The sequence below is a fragment of the Lepidochelys olivacea genome (assembly GCF_965140295.1).
Source record: "Lepidochelys olivacea isolate rLepOli2 genome assembly, chromosome: 10".
Lineage (NCBI taxonomy): Eukaryota > Metazoa > Chordata > Testudines > Cheloniidae > Lepidochelys > Lepidochelys olivacea.
In genome coordinates this window covers 16,624,455-16,639,323 of record NC_140420.1, presented here as the reverse complement: position 1 = coordinate 16,639,323, position 14,869 = coordinate 16,624,455, and the positions used below count along the sequence as shown (strand labels likewise).

General features: G+C 43.4%; 1 protein-coding gene across 2 annotated transcripts in view; it reads left to right on the top strand.

Moving 5' to 3' along the window:
* Nucleotides 1-13,938: 13,938 nt before the first annotated feature.
* The window catches only part of EEF2K (eukaryotic elongation factor 2 kinase), a 44,786-nt gene continuing 43,855 nt past the window's right edge, over nucleotides 13,939-14,869 (top strand). The window contains exon 1 of one of the 2 annotated variants that reach the window (XM_084641112.1): nucleotides 13,939-14,163. The gene's annotated coding sequence lies outside the window, so the exon portion shown is untranslated. Of the gene's footprint in view, nucleotides 14,202-14,869 lie in introns of both variants that reach the window. The other variant, XM_084641113.1, reaches the window with a different exon arrangement.

The window sequence follows — 14,869 nt, the reverse complement described above, 5'->3', positions numbered from 1 at the left end:
TTACTAAGGCTTGTGTCTTCCCATGTGACCACAAAAAGAAAAGGAGTACTTGTGGCACCTTAGAGACTAACCAAGGTATTTGAGCATAAGCTTTCGTGAGCTACAGCTCACTTCATTGGATGCATACTGTGGAAAGTGTAGAAGATCTTTTTATACACACAAAGCATGAAAAAAATACCTCCCCTCACCCCACTCTCCTGCTGGTAATAGCTTATCTAAAGTGATCACTCTCCTTACAATATGTATGATAAACCTGGATTTGTGCTGGAAATGGCCCACCTTGATTATCATACACATTGTAAGGAGAGTGATCACTTCAGATAAGCTATTACCAGCAGGAGAGTGGGGTGGGGGGAGGTATTTTTTTCATGCTTTGTGTGTATAAAAAGATCTTCTACACATTCCACAGTATGCATCCAATGAAGTGCGCTGTAGCTCACGAAAGCTTATGCTCAAATACCTTGGTTAGTCTCTAAGGTGCCACAAGTATTCCTTTTCTTTTTGTGAATACACACTCACATGGCTGTTACTCTGAAACCTATGTGACCACACAGGACCTAGCAGAATGGAGACATAATCCTGACTTAATAATAACAATGGTATTACATTTCCTTTTCTTTTTCAAATGATACTTAATAGTTCATCTATTTTTATTAATTAGTCCTTGTTTGGTGTGTATGAATTTTGAGATCACCTTGTATTTATACATTTAGCCAGCCCATGAAATAGGACTTTTTTCTGCAGAACCTCTTTTAAATTTACTTTTCACTTAATTATTAAGAGAGGTGATGTGTCAGTTGTTTGGTTATATAGGTCCTTTCAGCTGCTAAAATTAACAACATGCTTATTGAAAGATTATTAGAATGAAATAGGCATCTAAAACTCATATTTTCAGTAATATATTCTTATCTGAATACAACCAGTTGAAAATATACCACTAGATGAAAATGAAAAAACTTACATATAGTTTAACATCATTTTCCAAAGTTCTTCCAAGAGATAAGGGAAACTGAGCCATTGTCACAAACATCAATTTCCACAGGCAGGTAGATTGAGAGCACCCAGAAGATTGTTTGGGCCGCTTTCCCAAAACCAGGGGGTTGTTTGGTTGACCACAGACCTGCTGGATATCCCAGAATCCACTGATGACCTCTGACATCTAAGTGGAAGCCCCCTCCGTCTGCCCCCATCCTTACTCAATGGCTTCCTGGCAATGTGACTTAATTGGGGACTCACTAACAGGGACTCCCCTCTGACCACAGCAATCTCTGAAGCCCTCTGGAGGGCTATGGCTTAAAAGTAGCACAGTCAGTGGCTATATTACCTTTTCCAGGTAAGGTGTGTGGGGATGAAGGGGAAGTGTGATGTGCATTCTTGCACTGGTACACCCAGTCTCCTCCACCTTCCCCAGTATGGATCCGAGACATGTAGAGAATGCTGCTCTCAGGTCTGAGGGGTAGCATGATATTACCAAAACGTCTGAAACCCCCATTCTGTTGTATAATCTAACAACATACTAGCTGCAATCATGTGTGAAAAAGTTTAGTAAGCACTACTCTCCTTTGAGTGACACGGTAAAGGCGCTATATGTTATCCAGTTCATTTTCCTCCACTTTCCCAACCCACCCTCCCTGTCCATTTTCAGGGACCCCTCTCACAAGACCATGTCATTTCAGGAACTATGGTCTCTTCTGGAGTTGGGAGCAATAGAGGAAGTTCCTTACCAACACAAAGGGGAAAGGCTTTGTTCCTGGTACTTCCTGGTCCCAAAGAAATCTGGTGGCCTTCACTATGTTTTAGATCTAAGAAATCAAAAGAATTATGTTCAGCATAAGAACATAAGAATGGCCATACTGGGTCAGACTAAAGGTCCATCCAGCCCAGTGTCCTGTCTACTGGCAGTGGCCAATGCCATGTGCCCCAGAGGGGTGAACCTAACAGGTAATGATCAAGTGATCTCTCTCCTGACATCCATCTCCACCCTCTGACAAACAGAGGCTAAGGACACCTGGCTAATAGAGATTAATGGACTTAACCTCCATGAATTTATCCAGTTCTCTTTTAAACCCTGTTTTAGTCCTAGCCTTCACAACCTCCTCAGGCAAGGAGTTCCACAGGTTGACTATGAGCTGCGTGAAGAAAAACTTCCTTTTGTTTTAAACCTGCTTTCCATTAATTTCATTTGGTGGCCCCTAGTTCTAATATTATAGGATGGTCTATGATCCCTTCTTTGGAGACTAGAGATTGATATGGTGCCCCCAAGAACATGTACTTCCATGTGGCAATACATACCTCCCACAGGAAGTACCTTTGATTTCTGGTGAGCATCAATCACGATCCATACACATTGCTCCCCTTCAGTCTATCTTCAGTCCTGAGGGTTTTCTCCAAGTGCACGGCAATGGTGGCAGCCCACCTATGACATTTGGACATTCAAATTTTTCCCTACTTTTACAATTGGCTAGGCCAAGCAGCATCCAGCAACCAGATCCAGAACAGTGTCCTAGTCATCAGAAAGAAAAAGCGTACTTGTGGCACCTTAGAGACTAACAAATTTATTTGAGCATAAGACTAAGGTGCCACAAGTACTCCTTTTCTTTTTGCAGATACAGACTAACACGGCTGCTACTCTGAAACTAGTCATCAGGCAAGTCTTGTCCCGACTAGGCCTGCGGTTAAATTTGCAAAAGTCCCATTTACCCCCTTCTCAATGCATGATGTTTGTAGAGGGAGACCTTTGATGCAACAATAACCATATCTTACCTCCCAGCTGAAAAATTCCATTCTATAGTTACCCTTTCCAACATCCTCAAATTCAGTCCTGTAACAACAGAGAGAGCCTTCAGCTCCTAGGCCTTATGTCATCATACATGTCTGTAACCCCACATGGCAGATGTCTGGTGGTTGTTGCTTCTATTGAAGACTGGGGGTCCCATCTCAGTCAACTTCAGACTGAAGCCCAGGACAAAGCATCCATGATCTTCATTGCTGTAGCTTGGCTATCATGGTTGGTTCACAGACCTTCACCCTCTGTCTGTCCCTGCACCAATAACTCTTTCACTAGTTTCAGCTCATCTGTCCCAGAAGCAGGGCAAATCTCTGCATAAGAACCAGAATCTGTCCACCTGACTGCTTGCATGATCACTGGCTGAACACTCATGAGAAATCATGCTCCCATAAGGTCCAGACCATTTTGGTGAGCTGCAGAAAATTCTCCCCCAGAACCATATATGCATTGAAGGGGAAGAGGTTTCTATGGGGAAAGAGACAAATTCACAAACATTAAGACATACAAAGCAGACAGAAAATAGCAGAGAAAGTTTATACCCCCTTCATTCTAAATTGCCCTCGGGCACACCACTATGCACGGTGCCGCGTCAGGCATAAAACTGGCCCTCTTTCATTAGAAACAAATTAAAAATATTGCTAGGAAACTAAACTCGGCCAAACCTGCAAATAAAAACTTCGCTGGCAGCGGTGGGATTCGAACCCACGCCATCGAAATGACTGGAGCCTAAATCCAGCGCCTTAGACCACTCGGCCACGCTACCACCTGATTATTATGGTGACCTTGAGGACTATATAGACAGGACAGGCACGGATTCGGCGCTCTCTCCGGTTCACCTCCTTTATTTTTGCCGCCCGCTGCTTCGCCCGGCGGTGTTTGTCCGCTCCCCCACAGAGGAGCCGCAGGGACCAAGTGCAGCGGGTATGCATTGCGAAGGGGAGCTCCCGGGGAGGAGGCCGGCCGATTAGGAAGGCGGGGGGAGGGGGTCACACCCCGCGGGAGCGTGCACAGCACGGAATAGCCCCTGGGGCCCCTCTGGGGCACGCGCAGCGGCTGGCCGAGCCCACGGCGTCTTGCAGGCCGCCGACTCCGGCGGCGCAGCATTAACCCGCAGGGGCAGCAGGTGGCGCTGCTGCTGCGGCGCCGCTCCCCTGCCGGCCGCAGCCGGGTGAAGCCACCGTCGGCCCGCCGCGTGGCCCTTGGAGCGCGCGCGCCCGCCCCGGCCCCGGCGGGTGCGTTCCCCGGGCTTCGCTCTGCCACGTGTCCGCCTAGTCTTGCCTCGCGCCCGCCCCGCGCCTCTCCCGTCCCTGCGGGACTCACGGCGCCTCCCCGTATCCCACAGGTGCGCTGGCGCCTTTACCCGCCCTGCCCTGCTGCTGCGGGTTGAATTAAAGGGTCCAGCCTGGCGGGAGCCCCCGGGGGCCTTTTTGAAGATGTCAAAGCAAATTAGCAGCCAGTCCACGCCGACCTGGGCAAAGGACGTTTAATTCGTTTTCGATGCTACCCCCGAAATAAGGATGACGATGACTGCAGCCTACGACCCTTTTCTTCTTTACTGATCATTCTGACGGCTGCAGCCACCCCCGAGCTAGCTTTCTGCTCCCTGTGTTTTGAGTTGCTTTTTCTATTTCTCTATAGCCCACCTCATGAGCTAAGCAGATGCTGCATTTTGTTCCAAATTAACAAAAACTTCGCTTCTTTGCAGCACCCAAAAAGCATCTGACATGTTCTAACTTCTACCATTCGCCTCTTTTAATTCAAACATAATTGAAGGATTTGGTTTAATATCATACAGTAAAAAGGTGTTTCCCCTTAGATAATTCGCAGCCAACAGTGATTAATCAGGCTATAAACCAACAAAAACTGTTTGTTTGTTTGTTTGTTTGTTTGTTTGTTTATAAGGGAAATAATTGCTCATCCTTAAATATAGCCTTGTTAGTGGGTGCCCCAATACATGCTTGTTCCTCCTTTACTGCTGCTTCAGGGAGGGCTTTCTCTCTCCCCCCACTTCTTTGCTGAACTGAATGCTCCTGGGAGAATTCTGCGCAGCTGCACAATGCAGAATTTTGCATTATGGGGGTTGGGGCGCTCACAGAATTTGCTTTCCCCCACGGAAATGGGCTGCAGTGCTGCTAGCCGCCACTGGACTCGACAGAGCCCAGCTTGCACATAGAAGACACTGCTGGGGAAGGGAGAGGGAGCAGGAGCAGTTTTTCAAACCCTGGGTCGCAACCCAGTACTGGCATGTCAGGCACTGGGTCACCTTGCTCTGGTCAGCACTGCGGACCGGGACATTAAAAGTCCCATAGGCAGTGCTGCCTAGCTAAGGAAGACTAGTGCCTGCTTGTTAGACACCGCCCTGCGCCCTGGAAGCAGCCAGCAGTGGGTCCGGCTTCTAGGCAGCAGGGTCATGGGGCTCTGGGTGCTGCCCCTGCCCCAAGAGTGGCTCCACACTCCCATTGGCCAGGAAGCGGGCAGTGGGAATCGGGGAGGCAGTGCCTGTGGGCGAGAGTCGGGTGAAGCTCCTTGCGTACCTCTGCCTAGGAGCCGGACCTGCTGCTGGCCGCTTCTGGGGCACAGCGTGGTCCGCAGTGCCAGGACAGGCAGGAAGCCTGCTTCTGTACCCCAAAATGTTATACCAATAAAATAAAAACCAGCAGGATCTTATTAAAGGGACAAGGCAAAATGCCACATTTATTGTAAATATAATAAAAAGAAATATAAAACTCACACTGTCTTATTGTTACTTATTCCTTACTTAACTATATATATATATATATATATATATATATATATATATATATTCATTCATTCATAGCAGTTCTGCATAGGGGTTCTAGTTACCAGCCTAGAAGTTGCTGATGACAGAGTACTGGCCAGGTAATCTGTACAGGAGAGTGGAGCCGAGTCCATGTCAGATGCGCATCCCATGCTCCTGAAGGGTAGTGGCAGAACTGGAGACTCAAAGTTCTCAGTCCTTAGTGTCCATTTTTATAGGAATTTCTTCCTATGCCAGTCCCTGGAATTTGCTTTTTCATATTGTTAGTCATGACTGCTCCAGGACAGCTGTCAGGTGCTCATCAGCTTTCTTCATCCTTTGAATTGGTCGGGTGGATCCCAGTTTGCCCTTTGGTGGGGTTCTCTGGTTGTCTCCACCTGGCGTCTTCTTTGGCCACTTGATGTTAAATTCCTAGGCTGGCACTTCCCTGATTATTCCAAAACCCACCATTCATTCACATACATTCCTTACTTTAATAAAAACACATTTCTCATTTCACCGAGTATTGTTATTTTATTTGAGACTCCCTGTCTCTTAACATTCCTTCGGTAATGACTTTCTTTTATCATACAAAGGTGTTTTTTATTTGAGACTCCCCGTTTTTTAACATTCCTGATCTAAACTATAGAGGGTGGGAGTCTCTATGTGACATTTCTATGAGCGCAGCTTCAATTCGTGGCTCTTAGGGGTGTTACAAAAAAGCATATCAATCTCCATCACAAAGTATCCCTTTGCAAAGTCGAGCCAATTGAACATAAAGTGAAGTTTTTAGTTAAAAAGCATGTCAATCTCTATCACAAAGTATCTGTTTGCAAAGTAAAGCCAATTGAACATAACCATTTGAGAAAGTAACATTAATTGATTGGTTTACATTTATAAGCGTCAATCTCAATTACAATCAATGGAAAGCATCAATACAGAGAAAGCAGAATCAATTAAGCCGTTTAGTTTTACAAGCGTCAATCTTAATAACAAGTGAGAGAAAGTATCAATTCAGAGCCAATTTGGGCAGTTTAGTTTTACAACTGTCAATCTTAATAACAAGTGAGAGAAAGTATCAATTTAGAGTCCATATGAGCGGTTTGCAAGGTACGGTTTGCAAGCTTTAATACAGAATTGTAAATCAATATTGCAGATTTATAATTATGTCAAATAGAAGAATTATAAATGCAGATTTACAAATATTATAAATCAATATTGGAGGTTTACAATTTATTATGAACAGAATCACAAATATTAAGAATATACCTACAAGCTGCCCCACTGATCGGGGCCACCGGAGGTAAATTCGCACCCCAACCCCATGCCCCAGTCCCCTACCCTGAGCCCCCCCAAACCTGGAACCCCTTCCTGCACCCCAAACCTCAGAACCTGCACCCCCAGCCCAAAGCCCTGACCCTCTCCCACACTCCAACCCCCTGCCCCAGCCCCCTCCCACACCCCAAACCCCTCATCCCCAGCTCCGTTGGGTCATGAGCATCAACAATTTGCTTCAACTTGGTCCCCAGAAAAAAAGTTTGAAAACCACTGAGCTAGAGGGTTTCTGGCAGTTGCAGTTCCCAGCATGCTCTTATGGAAGGAGAGGGTAGTAAGCAAGAAATTCAAACTCTGTATAAACCTGGGATTGAGCAGGCTGTTTCTCCCTCTGGATTCCTGGACTCTGGGAGTGGAGAGGGGGTGCAGGTAACTGGGCTGAAGGGCCCAGCAGCTAGGCAGTGGATGGGATGTGGGTATCTGGGCTGGGGGCCCTTGCAGTTGGGCTCTGGAGAGGAGGGGGTTCAGGTATATTGGCTGGGGGGGGCCCTGTATGTGGGCTCTGTGGGGGAAGGGTTGTGGGTATCTGACTCCCCAGCTGGGCTTGGGGAGACAGAGAAACAGAAACTGGGTTGCAATAGGTATTTCTTTAACTCTCTACTCCCTACTCCATATTTGCTGACAGGTATTTTGAAATAAATTACCAAAATAATTGAAACTGGCATGATTATGTAGTGTTATTTTGACAAATAAAATTTGCAGAATTTTTAATTTTTTGGCACATAATGCCCGTAGGAGTAACTGAAGCAAAATATCAGGCTATTGTATGCTGGAATATCAGAAATGCTTCTCTTTTTCTCTCCCCCTCGTAGCTTTAAAATCCATCTTGGTCCCTCTCAACGAAACAGAAGCCTTTTAAAAATATGTATGTATGTATGTATTTAAAAACTTGTATTTTCAGTCTCTCGGATGCATATTTTCATGACCACTCATTACTTTGAGCCACACTTTTTTTACACATGCTTTATATATAATGTGCAGTTACAACACTTGTTACCCTTTGCTCCTCCTCAGATGTAAATTTCTACCATTTTTTTAATTTCCGTGTAGTGTTTATCCTTTTGGCTTTTCTCTGGAGAATTATGCCACATCTGAAGTTTTATAAGATGCACTATAGAATACTATATATCCTCGCTACAGCTAGGCAAATTCACAACTGAACTCATAACCAGTTAAAATCATCAGCTTCCATACCTGTTTACACACTTGCAACTCATACCAGGCTCATCAAAAGATTTGCTAAAGTTCACTATCTTTTGGTGGTCTAGAGCTGATGGCTTTGCATCAAAATCATGGCAAATTCACAGTTTTACAGGGTTACCCCTGAATCTGGGTGAAAACTGGTGGTTTTGACTGGGTTTTTGTTTGCTTGTTAGATGTGGAATCAAGAAGATCCAACTAAAGCCTTGGAGCAACCATGCAGATTGGAACCTATTAAAATGGTAGCATTAACTGCTGTGTTTTATACAGAACAAGATCTGACATTTTGTGGCACCTCACCAGTTATTATCTTCACCTGGGGAGCCAATTTAGCCACTATGTAAGCAGATACATCTCCCATTGACTTCAGTAAGAGTTTTGCCAAATATAACCAGAGCTGAATGTGGTTTGTGGATGGAAGTTTCAGTTTCCATAACATGGGCAGTTGTACCTTTGTGATTGCTGTGATGCCAGTAGGAATTGATACAACTATTCTTTTGTGGTTAGGGGGGTAAACAATTAACTCTGTAACTAAATGCCATAGTTTTAGAACATTAAATGAATATAGATTATACCAGCTCTCTGTATCCCTATACCATCTGTCTGTATTCTCAGTGTCTGAATTCTACTACGTTAAATGCATAAATGAATGTGGTGTGAAAGAGAGTGAGAGAGAGAAAAATGAATACCAAGTGAAGTTATATGCTTTGCTTTTCCTATTAATCAAGTGAGATTTATGGACCAGCATGTTTTGCTTAGAAAAATTGATGGACACATCCTTAAGGACAGGATGTTTAGGAAACTAAAGAATTTGATGGTAATTTCATGCCTGGAATTTTTTAAAGAATGTAGTTTGAAATTGCTCTACAAGTTTGATACTGTCTGCAAGGTGTTTTCCTTTTTAATGAGTAAAAAATGCTGCCCTCTTAGAAACCAGTTTCTCAACAAAACCTAATTTCACTCTTAACACACTGGATTTCTACAGCTTTCACAGTCACTGGAAAATAGCAAGTTGTGTTTGCATTGCTAAACATATTAGATCAAGGAGTTAATATGTTAGACTTTCATGACATTAATTTGCTAGGCTGCCACTAGAAATTAATTTCAAATGTTCTCAAGAAAGAATCAAATAAATTAAAGGCAAAGCTAAGTAGAAAAAATTGTTTTCTAATAACATATTAAGACATTGAAACTGAAAACCAAGAATAAAAAATACTGCATATGTGTGCAACATGGGTAAGTTAAAGCTACTTAATTTTTGCGTTTTTGACTTTTGAGTATTTTAATTGTTCAGACTTTCACTAAACAAATTTGAGTGATATCCTTTAAATTCTAATTTTACTAAGCATTGATATTTTATTTTTAAAGTGTCCTCATTAGTATTTAAAATTCACACCTCATTAAGGAGAATGGGGTGAGAGGAAGGGTGAATTTTGTATTTTGCTGCTACAGTTAGGTTGGATTGTCCCCCAAGATCCATGCATCCATCCATGAAGAGATGTTCTCCTCTTCATGCAAAAGGAAGGCTAAGCTGTTGCTCTATTCTGGAGAGCGTTGGAGAGAAATTGGTCATATCAGGACAGTGTTTATCAACTGAGAATTGCAACTTCCCCACCCCTTCCAGGAGGCACGAAAGACTATAAAGGGGGTTGTTTGGCCCTGGCAATTTTATTACCATTCTAAAGCAAAAAATATAAAATGTCCGACGTTACTTTGGGGAGGCCAAAACATTCAGTGTTTGTGAGGTTAAATATAGTAGTTGTAGCATACATTTTTACTATTACTTTTATAATAACTGTAAAGAGATCACAACAGTTTACTTTGAATAAGCAGTTACCAAGCTGAAAAGATTGAGGAAACGGTGGCCTAGTTCACTCTTCTCATGGACCTATTATTTCAGATTGTCTGCAGTCTCAGGAATATATCCTGCATTGGGTCACATTCAGGCTATAGCCACACTATATATTTAAAGAAATTTGTAACCAGTTACTAGCATGGGTGTCTCTAAACATGGCTGTGTCCAACATTCAGTTATTAATTGTTTCATCCTTGCCAATGGTCTAGGCTGGCATAATGTAACCATAGCACGTTATTTTTATTGCAATGAGGACAGCATATTTTTCCTACAACTGTGCCTCTATAATCAATTTGACAAATCCTCCTTCATCTGAGCCCTCTACAGTAGAACATCCCAGAGTGCATTGCTGAACAAGCTGCTGGTGCTGTTCTCAGTATATGTCCTCTAGTCACTCATTCCCCAGCATTATGGGATTGTTCTTCAAGTTTTTCCAGAAGGCATATATACAGCTATGCTTCTGTAGCAGAGTAGAAGCTGTGCTGTGGCTATCCAAACAATGGCTATAATGGCAGAAGGCCTAACTAGTAAGTGATTAAGGTGTCTGGGTCTCTACATTGTTACAAAGTCACAGACGCAGCATAGTGTGAGGTGGGCTTCAGAAGATTTTCTTCACAAACAGGAAGTGCTGGAAATTTTTCTGCTTTAATGAAAGGTTGTGCTCTGCATGAAATGAGATTGCCAGAGGCTGTAAGGGGGTTGCATCAATTAATGGCACAATCTAGCTGCTGCTGCTTTTGGCTTTTTATATGAAAAGGCATACTCTGCAGCCAAAATTGCAGGGATCCTGAAATCAGAAAATCCATTTCCCCCAAGACATACACACACACATTCCACCCCCGTCCCCCAGTTAAGGTAGGGTTTTTTTAATTTGTGTTTGGGGGGAGGATACTGCGCTGCATACTGCAATGAAATATTAGTCTCAGCAGTACCATTAGAACAGCAAGTGCTGTCTCTGTCAACTCAGCTGCTGGGACTGTCAGAGAACAGATATTGTGCAGTTCTCCCCATCTGCACATGACATCACAAAAGTCAGTAAGGACTGATTCTGTAACTTACTCAGGATATGTAATGCCTATTAAGATTACTCATATGAGTAAATGCTCAGCATGAGTAAGGGTTGCAGAATCTGACCCTTAGCAGATGCCAACTGAATATAATGAAGCCAGAATTTGTTTACAGGGAGAAAATAGCATTTTTTTCATTGGCCCACAACTCATAAATGGGATTTTGCTCAAACATTCCACAAAATTCAGCTTTGGACAGTGACCAAACATGGAAAATTTCAGCCCAGCAAGCGAATGTTTTAGAAGGTTATGAGTGAGCATGTACTGGGGGTTATAATAGAGACTGTTTTGCAACTTTATTTAGAGTGCATAACCTTGTATCATTTCTCTTGGATGGATTAAATTAAAAAGCACACACACACATAACATTTTAGAAATTGAACTAAAGATAGGGAGAGCAAAGTCATTTTTACAGACAAAAAGTAGTGCAATTAGTAACTTTGTATTCTGGTGCTGAGAAACCGTGGTAAAGGGCATGTTAGAAATGGTTAGAAAAAAAAGAGAGATTATGATGGTTGCTGCATTCAGAAATCATGTTGATTACAGAGAAGGCACAGTAATTTTATTAATCACATAAGCATACAGTTGGGACTGGAATCATCTCAGAATTCTGGGAACACTGATTTTTCCCTGGAGGCACGTTCAGAGGCTTAACATAGGCACTGGCATAAATCATTCCCAGCTCTAGTCTTTGCGAAGGGGGATTACAACTCCACACACAGGCAGCAAAATGATTACTTTTTGTGAACAAATGATTAGTTATCAATCTGGTCCTTTTTCACACATCCTTTTCATACAAATGTGTGGAATGTACATGGTTAAAGTAGCATATAATATTTTTAACTTCTGAAAATAAGCAATAATATTTTGCCCTGTGTTTATAAGAATTGTGTTTTTTAAATTTGAAACTGTTTCATAGCATGTAAACTCTCTTAATTGACTAATATAGGTAACTAATGGACAGAAACAAGCACAACAGTGATGAAATCTTAATTGAATCAAGTGAAATTGGCTCACACAGAAATTCACATGCAAAGGATCAGGGCAGTAGATCTGCCATCTGCTGTAATTAATTAGTTATTTACTGCATTACAGGATTATACCTGCTGGATGCTATTTAGAATAGGAAGCTACAGGAACATTCCACTAGTGGAAATTATCTTCTGTGTCCAGCAAATTGGATTGCAATATTTTGAAGAGTGCTATGTTAAAATATACCAATATTATTATTCATGTCTGTCATTACTTAGGACTTTCTTCCACAAAACCAATCTGTACAAGAATTGGCCACAGGGAATAAATCTGCCTACTTTGTTTAAACAGCTGTTGAATTTGAGATATAAAGGAAAATATTTTCTGGACACTGATCTCTGTAGACTGTATTGCATTTCACTGACTTTTGTGTCTATTTGTTTTTTCTCCGATGTGTTCTTGCAAGTAAAGTGGGTAAAGAGAATTAATACATAATTTCACTGACTCCAATTCAGGTAAGAATTCATCTGCAATATTCCAGGAATATAAATGTTTGTATATATTTATATATGAAATAATATTGTTATTTTAATATTGCATACAAGGATTTACTTTGCGTCTCTCAGTTCATTGTCAAGAGTAACTTATACTTTTCTGTTGGGTTTAGTCAAAGCAAAAAGTGAAGCTTTTTGAAACTGCCACATTAGAAACATCCTTATGTAAGCACATGACCTTCCTTTTCATTACTGTTACAATTACAGTGTATTCCTACCTGATTTTTGAGTGGCTATTGTGACTGGTGACTAACATTAAAGTAGATGTTTTGGATTTTTTTCCTTCCCCCCTTCTATACTGTTTACAATGCTCTTTAGGAACATTTATGGCAAAATGTTGCTTTTAAACAGCATGTACTGTTGTGCATTGTTTTTTGCATCTGGGCAGTAATATCTTGCAGACTCACCAAGTGAACCATTATGCAAAGTCAAACTATAGGCTAGAAAATATGTAACCTATATTACTTGTTTGTGAAGAGGCCGCTAGATCAAACAGAACTCTCATTTACCTCAGTGGCAGTAACATACACCTAAGGACATATGTGAATATTCTATAGTGTAAAATATCTGTGTGTAGCTCCCATTATGGTTAATAATGTAACCAGTGGTTTCAGAGGAGCAGCCGTGTTAGTCTGTATTCGCAAAAAGAAAAGGAGTACTTGTGGCACCTTAGAGACTAACCAATTTATTTGAGCATAAGCTTTCGTGAGCTACAGCTGTAGCTCAGGAAAGCTTATGCTCAAATAAATTTGTTAATGTAAAAAGAGTGTAAACCCTTGTGCAGCTAGATAAGATAAACAGTGGGCATGTAACTGATCATTCTAACCCCTTTATCTTGGGTGTTCCCTTCAGAACAGGGGTGGGACACGTGTCCTTTGAACTCTGGGCCTTGTGAGTAGGTCTCCAATAACTGTCCGGTACCTTTCAGTAGCACTATCCCCAGGAAAGAAAATTAAAAAATGAGAAGGAAAAGACTTTTGGGGGTCCTGCAGTCGCTTCAACGGCTGATGACCCGCCCCGCCCCCCACTATTCTGCTGGCTGGAATGGAGGAGGCATGCTGTGAGTTTGGGGGTCCCAAAGCCGTGTCTCTCATGTGTCCCCAAGTAGTCCCTCCAAACACGAGACCAGGTGGGAGGGATCATGTTTCCTGGGTGCCACACTCTAGTTTCAACACTCAGGAGACCCCCCCCCCCCAAATCGTAAGCAGTGGGTGCTGAGGCTGGGCCGATGCCAGCGGCAACAAGCGGAGGGCATGGGGGGGGGGGCGGGAGAGTTGTTGCAAGGCTCTGGGGAGCTCACACTCCCTGCAGGCTGTAGCTTCTCGCCGCCGTGCAGAGAGCCGCTGTGCGTGAGGCAGACACGCACCATGCCTGCCTGCCTGCTGCAGTACCGCCCTCCGCCAGCCCGTGGAGGGAGGGTTCAGCCAGCCAGCCTCCGCGGGGACTGGGGAGGGAGAGCGAGAGGGGGCTGATTCCGAGGCGAGAGGCGAGCTGTCCGCGTGCGCTCCCCCGGGGAAGCAGCTGGCGCGCGACCCTCGGAGGGAAGCGCTCGTCGGAGTTTGTGTGCAGCTGCGGCGGGGAGAGAGCCCTGCTTCCTGGCCTGCTGCTCCGGGAGCCGCGCGTGTCTGCACAAGGTAGGCCAGGCATTCCACCGTGTGTCCGTCTGCACAAGGTAGGCCAGGCTCTGCAATGGAGCCCGCTTCTGCACCTTGGTTTTGCCGGGCTCCCCGGTTAGCGGCATATCTTCTCCGTGCACGGTGGGAAGGGGTCAGGAGGCTGCTTCGCTGGGCAGGGCTGGCAAACGGCTCGGCCTGAAATCCTGCTCAGTCTGCGTGCCCGCTCTAGCGCTCAGTGTGGCACATTACACATGGACACATTTGTATTGTCAACACCCATTTTTGGTAGTAATTGATTGCTCTTATTCGGCATACTAGAGTATTATTTTTTTCCCCACTCGATCCTTGCAAAAATTTCCCATGATGGCACTAAAAGGTTTTTCTCTGTAAATGCCCCCAGTTTACAGCTTTTGAATGTTGGCAGATATGTTGTAGTATTTAGACCAGGACCATTACTGTAGAATACTATATCTTTCCTTTTTACAGAGGCCAATACTATACTGTAATGTTTTTACAAGGGCTGCCTGTTACTGTAGAAGGCAGGGGGTGGGGGGGTTATATAGACAGATGTAAAGTTCATAAACGTCTGATGGCTAATGAAATTAAAGGCCTGTTGTGGGTTGGGGTGGGGTTAAATTTGTCAGTGATCAGGGAGTGGTAATTTGCTCTTTGTAAAAGTGTATTTCCGATGACAGTTTTTTCACAAGGAGCTTTTTGCCTGTTT